The sequence below is a fragment of the Palaemon carinicauda genome, chromosome 34 (genome assembly GCF_036898095.1).
Source record: "Palaemon carinicauda isolate YSFRI2023 chromosome 34, ASM3689809v2, whole genome shotgun sequence".
Lineage (NCBI taxonomy): Eukaryota > Metazoa > Arthropoda > Malacostraca > Decapoda > Palaemonidae > Palaemon > Palaemon carinicauda.
The window spans coordinates 68,597,553-68,607,795 of record NC_090758.1 but is presented as its reverse complement, the minus strand read 5'-3'; positions in this window follow the sequence as shown (position 1 = coordinate 68,607,795).

Sequence of the window (10,243 nt, the reverse complement as noted above, 5' to 3'; positions counted from 1 at the left end):
TACAATAATGTGAGGATTCTTTCAATGGCCTTCGGATTAGAGCCCCAGGCTAAATCACACAAAGAAAACAGATTTTGATCGGCCGGGAGACGAACCCAGGTCCAGGAAACTTGTATGAACAGTGACTTACCAGTTGGCAACGAAGAAAGATAAAAGTCTATGACAATTCTTCTGTACTTATACTTGTTGAGTTCAGGTTTTTTATACTTAGAATTGAAATCAACTCATCTTCACTATCACAACTAATTAGTATTTTTGTGAGTTGGTATTAGATTAATGATAAATTTTTCACATATACACGTGTTTTCATTTTCAAATAAACCATATATTTTTTATCCATTAATGTCTGGATTCTCATAACAACCTCGGGATCAGAGCCCAAGGCGAAATAACACAAAGATAACAGCTTTTGAATGGCTGGCAGTCGAACTTCAGTCCAGGAAACTTGTATAAAAAACTATGTCTCATTTGAATATGAAAAACACATCTATTTATGCATAGTTCATCATTAATAGAATGCGAAGTCAAAAATATACCACTTAGCTATGATAGTGGAGATGGGTTGATTTCAATGCTAAGTACAAAAAACTGAAATCGACAGGTATAAGTACAGAAGAATTGTCAGTGACTTTTATCTTTCTTCGTTGCCAAGTAGTAAGTCACTGTTCATACAAGTTTCCTGCACCAGGGATCGACTCCAGGCCGGTTAGAAGATGTTGTCTTTGTATGACTTCGATTGGGGCTCTGATCCCGAGGTTGTTAAGAGTATTCAGATATCAATGTATCAAAAATATATGGCTTATTTGAATGTAAGTAGTAGTAGTAGTAGTAGTAGTAGGCTGGCAAGGGCACCAGCCGCCCGTTGAGATACTTCCACTAGGGAGTTATTGGATCCTTTGACTGGCAAGAGAGTAATGCATTGGATCCCTCTCTCTTGTTACGGCCTATTTTCTTCTTTGCCTTAACATACACCAAATAGTCTGGCCTATTCTTTACAGATTGTCGTCTTTCTTCATACACCTGAGAACAATGAGATTACCAAACACTTCTTCACCCAAGGGGTTAAGCACTGTACTGAAATTGTTAAATGTACTTTCCTTTTAGTGAGGGTAGAAGAGACTCTATAGCTATGGTAAGCAGCTCTTTTGGGAGAAGGACATCCCAAAATGAAACCACTATTCTCTAGTTTTGGGTAGTGCCATAGCCTCTGCACCATGGTCCTCTACTGTCTTGGGTACACTATTCTATATTATTTTTTTTTCTTTTCCTCTTGTTTTTCTGAAATGGTGCATTGGGCAGGCTTGATAGAAGGAACATGGATGCCTGGTGGTTTATCAAGAGGTTCTCTTTTCCTTATCTGATTCTTTTTCTTCTCAAAACCATCTTTACTGCCCTCCCTTCAGTTGAAGTGGCTATCCTGGACGGTATTTAGCCTTGTATGGTGTATCGGCTCCTCCATGTTACCAGTTTTCCGACTTTTTTTCTATTGTCTATGGGTTTGATCAATCACTTTAATAATATTTCTGTATATATTGTTTTTGTTATAATTTTTGTTTATTAGTTTTTAAGTATTGTGTCTCTTTTTTATTACCATTAATTCTTCTACTATCTGTAGACATTGAGGAAAATCCGGGACCAGTACGTTCTGGATTTCCTCAAAGTCATCTACTGTATTGCAATATTTGTGGTCTTCATGCAAATTTTCAAGACCATATAGTTGCGTCCAGACAGTATGATATTATTTTGTGCTTAAAAACTTTGGTTTCTAATATGAGGCACTCAAATGAGCTCCTTTTAACTGGTTTTAAGAAGCCAATAATGTTGAAACGTCATGCCATCCCTAGGGCCAGGGGAAGGGCGGTGTATATCAGGACTGAGTACCCGACTTCTCATAATTCCTGCTATGAATGTGGGTGTCATGAGATTCAGGTAATAAAAGTGTGTGGCAGGCATAGCAACTTTTATTTGTGTTTGATGTACCAGAATCCAGACATGGATGATTCTATCTTTGATTGTCTTTTTACCATTATGGCTAAGATACATGAAGATGATAGAGAGGCTTCTTTTGTCTTTGTTGGTGATATCAATGCACACCATATGGATTGGTTAAGTTCTATCTCCCTTACCGATCGCCATGGCTTAAGAGCTTTAGACTTTGCCTCTGAATCAGTCTGCGAGCAAATCATAAGTGAACCTATTCACTGGTCTGGTAACTGCTTGGACCTCATATACACTGACTCCCCTGGGGTCAAAATAAATTAGGTTGGTTCTCCAGTCGGGACATCGGATCCTGCCAACATTTCTTTATTAGTGAAGACTGAGCAGCCTGTCCCTGATGTATCATACTCCTGTAAAATTTATATGAAATCTGAAGCTGATTGGAACGGGATTTTGCATGATCTTATGTGCTTTAATTGGTCAAAATTATATAGTAGTGTTGGTCCTGTTATCCCTTTGAATGAGAATATAATCAACATAATTGATAGGCGTATCCCTTCTCGTGTGCTGAGGTACTTAGAGAAGGACAAACCGTTGTTCAATGATGATTGTAGATGTGCTTATTTGGAGAAGCAGGAAGCCTATCATCTTTAGAAGGGTAAGAGATGTGATTTGACCTGGAATAACTATACTCAGCTTAGAGCTTCTGCTCAGAGAATTCATGCTTCAACTGAAAAGGAATACAATTTAACCATAAAAGAAACCCTTTCTGGTACAACTCAGGAACATAAATGGTGGTCTGCTCTTAAATCTGCACACTTTGGTGTAGAAGCAACAGTTTCCTCCTTTACTTAAACCAGATGGCTCAGTCACTCACTGTCCAAAGGAAAAGGCAACCCTTTTGGCTGATGTTTTTGACAGTAAACAGAGTAATAAAAAACTTGAATTTCCTCATTCTTCTTTCCCTTTGGCTAAACTGATACATATACTGATACATGGTACTTAATCCTTGAATCCTTGTTTTGTAATTGGATTGTTATCCTAAGTTGTCAACAATGAGTTTTGCTTACATCTCTGGTGACGTCTCTTGAACACCTGCTTAGCATTTGTTAACAGAGCGTCCGATCTGAAAAGTTTTTGCATCAGGAAAGTTTATACAACACACACTGCCGGTTTCCATAACCTTAAAGCATCAAGAAAAATTTATAGTTAGTTTATTGTGTAATGCTGCAAAGCAGTATGATGACGATGGAGTAGATATCCACCTTCACCACCGGGGTGTGGGGATTTTCAAGTCACCTGGCAGATTCTTATTTGTTGCGTTTCCCTTGTCAGTTTCACCTATAAAGCATGATACCAAGACATCCCTACATGGAATATTCGCTGAAGGAAGACTTGGGAAGGACAGACGGTTAACGAACGTGAGCCCAGAGGATGAGATCTTCGTTTGGCTGAATTGCAAGTACTTTTTGTATACTTAGGTCTAAACTTGGAGCTGTGTATTGGCGCTAAAAGCACACCATAAGGTAATGCCTGTAGTGGAAGAAACTTACCGAAGTAATGCTTTCACGGAGAAACACAAGATGTTCGTAATGCTAGTCTTTACGTGTAAAGGATAGCTGTGAGTAGACTATGGAGCAAATCAAATGATATCGGAAATGTTAATATAGAATGGCACCAAAGGCCTACTTTCGGACTATTTTGTTATTCCCGTAGTTGATAACTTTTTGCAAGTGAACTTAATACTTCAAACTTAGCTGTAGTTTTTCATTGTTTCACTTATTTATAAAAAAGTAACATTTTGCTTTTGTGATTAGATTTAAAGTTTTACTTCCTCATTATATTAACAGACATCAAGGTATATTTTAATTCATAGTTTCTACTATTGAGGTGGGACTGATATTTTTTACTGAAATCAATTATTTGCTCAGTATGGCTTGGAATGATCCTTATATGTCTGGTGGTGGTCTTTAGATAAATAGATATGTTTCCATTTGATACCACTGGGTACAGAAATGATAACGACCTTACTAATGATATTGATAACCTTTAGAATTTCAGGGAAATTAATAGGGTTACCGTAGAATTTGATTTTGTGAAATGTAAAACTTGTGATGGCCCTCTTTGGTGATATTGGTACGGAAGATGATTGTGCAAAGTCGAAATCAAAGAAATTCAAGGATAAAGAAGTGTAGCTTTTAATAGATCCTTTCAGAAATTTGAGCCGTTTCAAGTACAAGATGCTCACAATAGATAACCGAACATCTCAAACTTTCTGTGATGCGTGCGAGGAAAATATGGAACATAAACTTAATTTCATTATGCACATGGAGTCAACACACAAGTCTAAGGATAGTGATCACAGAGTCAACGACTCTGCTGATTCTATTAGCTCAGGGCCAGACTTAACAGATATGTTAACAAAACAAAATGATATTCTGATAAAGTTAATAAAAAACACTTCAAAAATGAAATGTCTCCCAACTTCAACTCAGATTACAAAAGCCAAGCTTCCGCTGATTTGGGTTGGACAAACTTTTGAGAGAGTTAGAGTTAAAACTGAGGATTGGAACAGTAATAACAAAACTAGTGAGTACAATAAATATAACGATTTGATTGAAAGCTTGAAAAAGAAGAACGAAAGGGTTGAGGAATATGTGATTACAGTTGTGATCGATCGTACAGCTAACAGCACTTTGAAGACAGTAAAAACTATTTTAGAGGTTTTGACTGGGAAAAAATAAATGTTTGTCTTAATTATGTATTGAGTTTATTGATGATAAAGAGAGGTCATAAAGGAGGTAAAATAACCTCGGATGAGAAGACTCGCCTTAAAGAAAATATTGAACATGGAGTGGAAAGGAAACCTCTTGATGAAGATGATGTTGCTACTAAATTGAAGATGGAGTTTAGGAAGCTGAAAATAGAAAATAATAGAGATTCAACATCAGATATATCTTTAAATACGTCTACATTTTACACTGATTACAGGAGTCGCTACCAAGAGTGTTAAAAGTTTAAAGAGCTACCAAACTTTAACAGATATAGAAGATCCACTTCAAATCCTATATTTTGTAGAGCAGCATCAGGTAACTATAGAAGAGGTCCTTCTAGAACACTGTCTCGGTCATCATCAAGAACGTCATTTAGATCGGCCTCAAGAGCACGTGACAGTTCAGCAAGGAGATTTAACAGATCGTCTTCGAACTTTAAATCACAATCAGAAATGAAAGTTGATGAAAGACTAAGAAATATTGAACAAGGCAATGAGAAACATATGAAGGAAATGAAAGAATTATAAGAGATAAAAAAGAAGGCAAATAATGTTAGATTTGTAGCTGAAGAAAGCAGGGAGATAAAAACTGATCACACTATGGAGGTTCATTTCACGAAAGATGTTGATGAAGTAGAAGCAATGATTGTTGATACCGGGTGCCCAGAAACTCTCGTTGGAAGGAAATGGCTAGACAGGTATCTCGATATTAACGATATAAGAAAGGAGGATTTGGAAAGTAAATCTTGTTCTCAGGATTTTAGATTTGGTGATGGACCTGTTTTTCACAGTGCAGATATAATCAGTCTTCCAGTTGCATGGAAAGAAAAAGATTCCGAAGATGGTTTTGTAAAGATGATAGCTGAAACATATGTGATTGACGCCAAAAATATTCCTTTTTTTGTTCGGCAAAAACAAATTAAAGGAAAGGAATGGTTATTAATTTACAGAAGTCAAAAAGATTTCAGTTGCATGATACTGATGGAGGACATCAAGCTTTGCAACTATACAAGTGTGGCACATGGACTACAAAAGAGACAGTTTTCTTTATGAAAAAGGAAAAGGATGTACAAAGTTATAAACAAGTCAAAAGAATTCATGAGGTAACTAACCACAAAGGAGAAGAACAGCTAATTTGGGCATATAGAAATGCTAGTCTGTTAAATGGTGAAATTAGGAATACAATTAAAAAGGTAGTAATTAATTGTAGAGTTTGTCAGAAATTCAAAAGATCTTTGGGAGGGCCAAAAGTAGCAATTCCAAAGGTAACTGATTTAAACCAGATTGTAGCTATCGATTTGAAGCAGAATGGAAATAAGTACATACTTTGGATGGTTTGCTCATTCACAAGATTTATTTCAGGTGTAGCACTTTCAAATAAGCGAATGGAAACTGCAGTCGATGCTTTTAATAATGGTTGGAACTGGCGGTTTGGTTTTCCTTCAATTGGTTTTTGGGCTAAAAATGGAAATGAATTTCAGAATGAGGAGTTAAATGAATATGTAAGTAAGTTTGGCTTTACAGTAAAGTTTGGTCCACCATACTTTCATTGGAGTAATGGCTTGAATGAAAGAAATCATCATTCTGCTGATGTTACTGTAAATAAGATGCTACAGACAGACAAAAAGATGGATTTAAAAATGGCAGTAAATATGGCAGTATGGACACATAATACTAATGTAAATATACTTTGATATGATCCCATGAGACTAGTTACAGGAAAATCAATTACTTTTCCAGGAATCTCAACAGGTAATTTAGCTACAGAGAGTTTATTTGACAGTGAAGAGGTTTCAAAGATCATGGAGAGGCACCATGAGATAACCAAGAAATTTAGGGAAGAAGAATTTGAAAATAAGTTGATCAAAGCTTCGGAAGTGAGAAAGGGTAGTTTTAATGACATTAAATATGAAGGTGATCTCGAATTTTATCAGAAGAATAATAAAAGCTAGTGCGGTCCAGTAAAGGTATTTTGTCATGGGAACAGAGATGTTTTCATATGGGCAAACAGTGATTTAAAAATGGTGGCAGATTGTAAAGTACAGCCTTACAGAGTCTATGCCCGTGAAGACAGTGATAAAGGGCTGATTAAAAAAATAAGTAACATTACTGAGGAGAAACTTGATAAAAAGAAAGATGGAGTAAGAAATGAATGCATTAAAAAAATTAGATCTCAATCTAGAGAGGTTGCGTTAATTGAAAAGGAAGATGAAGAGGAAAGAAACCAGAATGAAGTCAGATATTGTATGAAAGAGAGAGAGGAAAAGAGCACATGTAATCATGAAAGCATTGATTATGTTGATCAAAAGGGTGATTCTATTGGTGCCTATTGGCTGAGGTCTAAGAAGGCCGAATGCTTTCACCTTGATAATACTGTATTTGTAGTGGAACTCCCATTTAAATATCATAAGATGCCGGAAGTGATTGAAGCTAAAGAAAAAGGATACAACAACCTCCAAGATTATGGACAACAAAGAATCAGCAGTAGATGGGTAATTACAAAGAAGGAAAAACATGATGGTCAAAAGGCTGATTATAAAGCCAGGTTGGTCGCAAGAGGCTTCCAGGAAGAGTGCAAACGTCAAGCGGATTCTCCTACTGCTATGAAGGAAAGTGCAAAAATATTTCTAGAAGATGCAGCAAACGAGAAGTTTAATGTGCAATCAGTTGACATTAGGGCTGCTTTCCTGCAGTCTAAAACTTTGGATCGAGATGTCTTTATTGAACCTCCTAAAGATTTGAAGAAAGAAGGTGTAATTAGGAAATTGAAGAATCCTTTGTATGGTCTTGATGATGCCAGCAGAAAATGTTGGCTGAAAATGAGAGATATATTTAAGCATGAAGGTTTGAGGAATGTAAGTGGTGATGAAACATTTTATTATCCACATGATGGAAAGCGATCTTATGGGAATGGTAATTACTCACGTGGGTGATTTCAGCATAGCAGGAACAAAGGAATTTGTTAATGAACTCATAGAAAAAGAGCAAAGTGTTTTGACAGTTCCGAAGGTCGAAAAGGATAGCTTTAGACTCACTGGTATAGATATACAAAAGATCAGAGATGAAATTGTAATCTCGATGGAAAATTATGAAATAGTATTGAAGAGATACAAGATATTCGTAGAGCTATGCCTGATGATCCATTGACAAAGCTTGAAAATAAAGTTTATAGAAAATATGTGGGGAAGATAAGTTGGTTAGCCGCAAATAGTAGACCAGATTTGTCAATAACTGCTTTACTAATGTCTATGAAGAATAATGAAGCAAAGATAAGAGATCTTAAGAGGGTAAATCATGTCGTTAAGAGAATTCATAGCAAACCAAATAAAGTTGTGTTCTCCAGAGTTGGCAATAAAAAGGATCTTGTTATTTTTGGTCTAGAGGACGCTTCTTAAAGGACTGATGATAAAAGTATAAGAAGAAATCTTATTTTATTGGGATCAAAGAATATTTCTGATGCTGTGCCTATCTTTTGGAAATCATAGACAATACGAAACGTTTGTCATTCTGCAAAGGCAGCGGAAACAAGGAATTTGTTTAAATTAGTTGATGATTCGGTATTCTTCGCTGCACAGCTTGGGCAATTACTCTTTGGAAAAACTATTAAAGATTCCGTGTATCTTCCTGTCAGACTGTTTAGTGTTTCTAGGCTTTTGCTGGAATCAATTAGTAGTACAAAGCAGGTGGAGGAGCAATTGCTTCGTAATACAATAACAGATTTGAAAGAAAAGTTGGAAGATACTTCTGTTGAATCTTATAGCTGGCTTGAAACAAGAGATGATCGCAGATATCTTGACATAGGAAAGTAAAGATAACCCAGAGCGGCATATCTTTATTGAAAACAAATTTGTTGTGCAAGGAATGAGAAGAATATGGTGTCATATGTCAATAGTGAAATTCGCATCAGAAACATTATTTGATTTGTTATCAGTTGTTCAAAATTCCATGAGGTTAAAATGTAAATAGTTGATTTGAAACCTGCATGGTCCAAGCCTGAAATGAGTACACCATGTATGAGTCCATGAATTTTATGTTGAAGAATATCTATTTGTTACTTAAGAATTGTATTTACTTTTGCTTTTTCTAATCTATATTTATTCCAATTAATATATTTTTTTTTCTAGTGACATTTAAATTTTTTGGGGGAAGTCTGTATTAAGTCATGATTTTGAAAAGTCAATTTTTTTATTATATTGTTTTTATTCTCAATTCATATATTGATATTTTGCTTTACTTTATCCTTGTATCCTTTTTTTTTTCTTTTTTTTTATTGTTATCCTAAGTTGTCAACAGGGAGTTCTGCTTACATCTCTGGTGTAAACATTTTGTTGGTTACTAATAAACCGTTAAACAGCTAACGTCTCTTGTACACCTGATTATCATAAACTAATTAGTTTAGGTTTTCGATCTCGTGAAATTAAAGCTCTGTTGATGGATCTTGATGCTTATGTTTTTTATAAAGACTGCAGATTTCTTAGATCCAAAGTTATCTGTTCTTTTACGCAAGTAAGCAAGAAGAGGAAGATTTAGCACTTGTTGGAGAATTGGCAATGTTACTCTTCTATGTAAATTTGTTATCTAAAGTTTTTGAACGTCTTCTGGCAAAACGTCCTAATAAGTTTGCTGAAGGTAATCATCTATGCCCTAGTTTGCAATTTGGTATTCGTAAAGGCCTTGGAGCATATGATGCACTCCTTTCAATCTTCAATGCTGTAGAGAAATTCTTTGATTGTGGTCAGGAAGTTCGTATGATTGGCTTTGTTTATGGTGTTATTTTTGACCGAGTTAATCATGAGACCCTTGTTTTCTAACTCAAACAGTTGGGAGTGGGTGGGTCGTTTCTTAGCATTATTGATTTTTAGGTAATAGATCTCGAAGAGTTGTTGTTGATGGGCACCATAGTGAGTATAGGAATGTAATATCTGGTGTTCCACAGGGTAGTATTCTTTGACCATTACTTTCCATACTATATACACATTGCATGTGGTTTGGCCTAGAAAACCAGATTGTTGCATATGAAGATGATGCTACTCTTTGTATCAATTCCATTCCCTGAATGTAGATCTGGGGTTGAGGAATCCCTTAATAGAGATCTGGCTAAAATTAGTACATAGTACAAATTATTCGGTATGAAGTTGAATCCTAACAAAACTAAAGTATGATTGTAAGTAGGTCAAACACAGTGGCTCCTCAACATCCGGATCTCAGTATTGATAATGTTTCTTTAACTTTGTATGACTCTTTTAAATTTTTTGGTGATATTCTCGATGGCAAATTTACTTTTGAGAAACACATTAGGTCTGTATCTTCTTCAATTGCAGAAAAAAATTGTCTTTTATTGAGAAAGTCTTTCAAGATTTTCGGTGATCAATGTATTCTGAAGAGGTGTTTTAATTCTTTCATTCTACCTTGTTTTGAGTATTGTTCTCCTGTCTGGTCTTCAGCTGCTGATTCTCTCATCTTAATTTGTTGTACAGAAACTTAAGGTCTATTAAATTTCTTATCACTGATCTAGATATTAATCATTGGCAC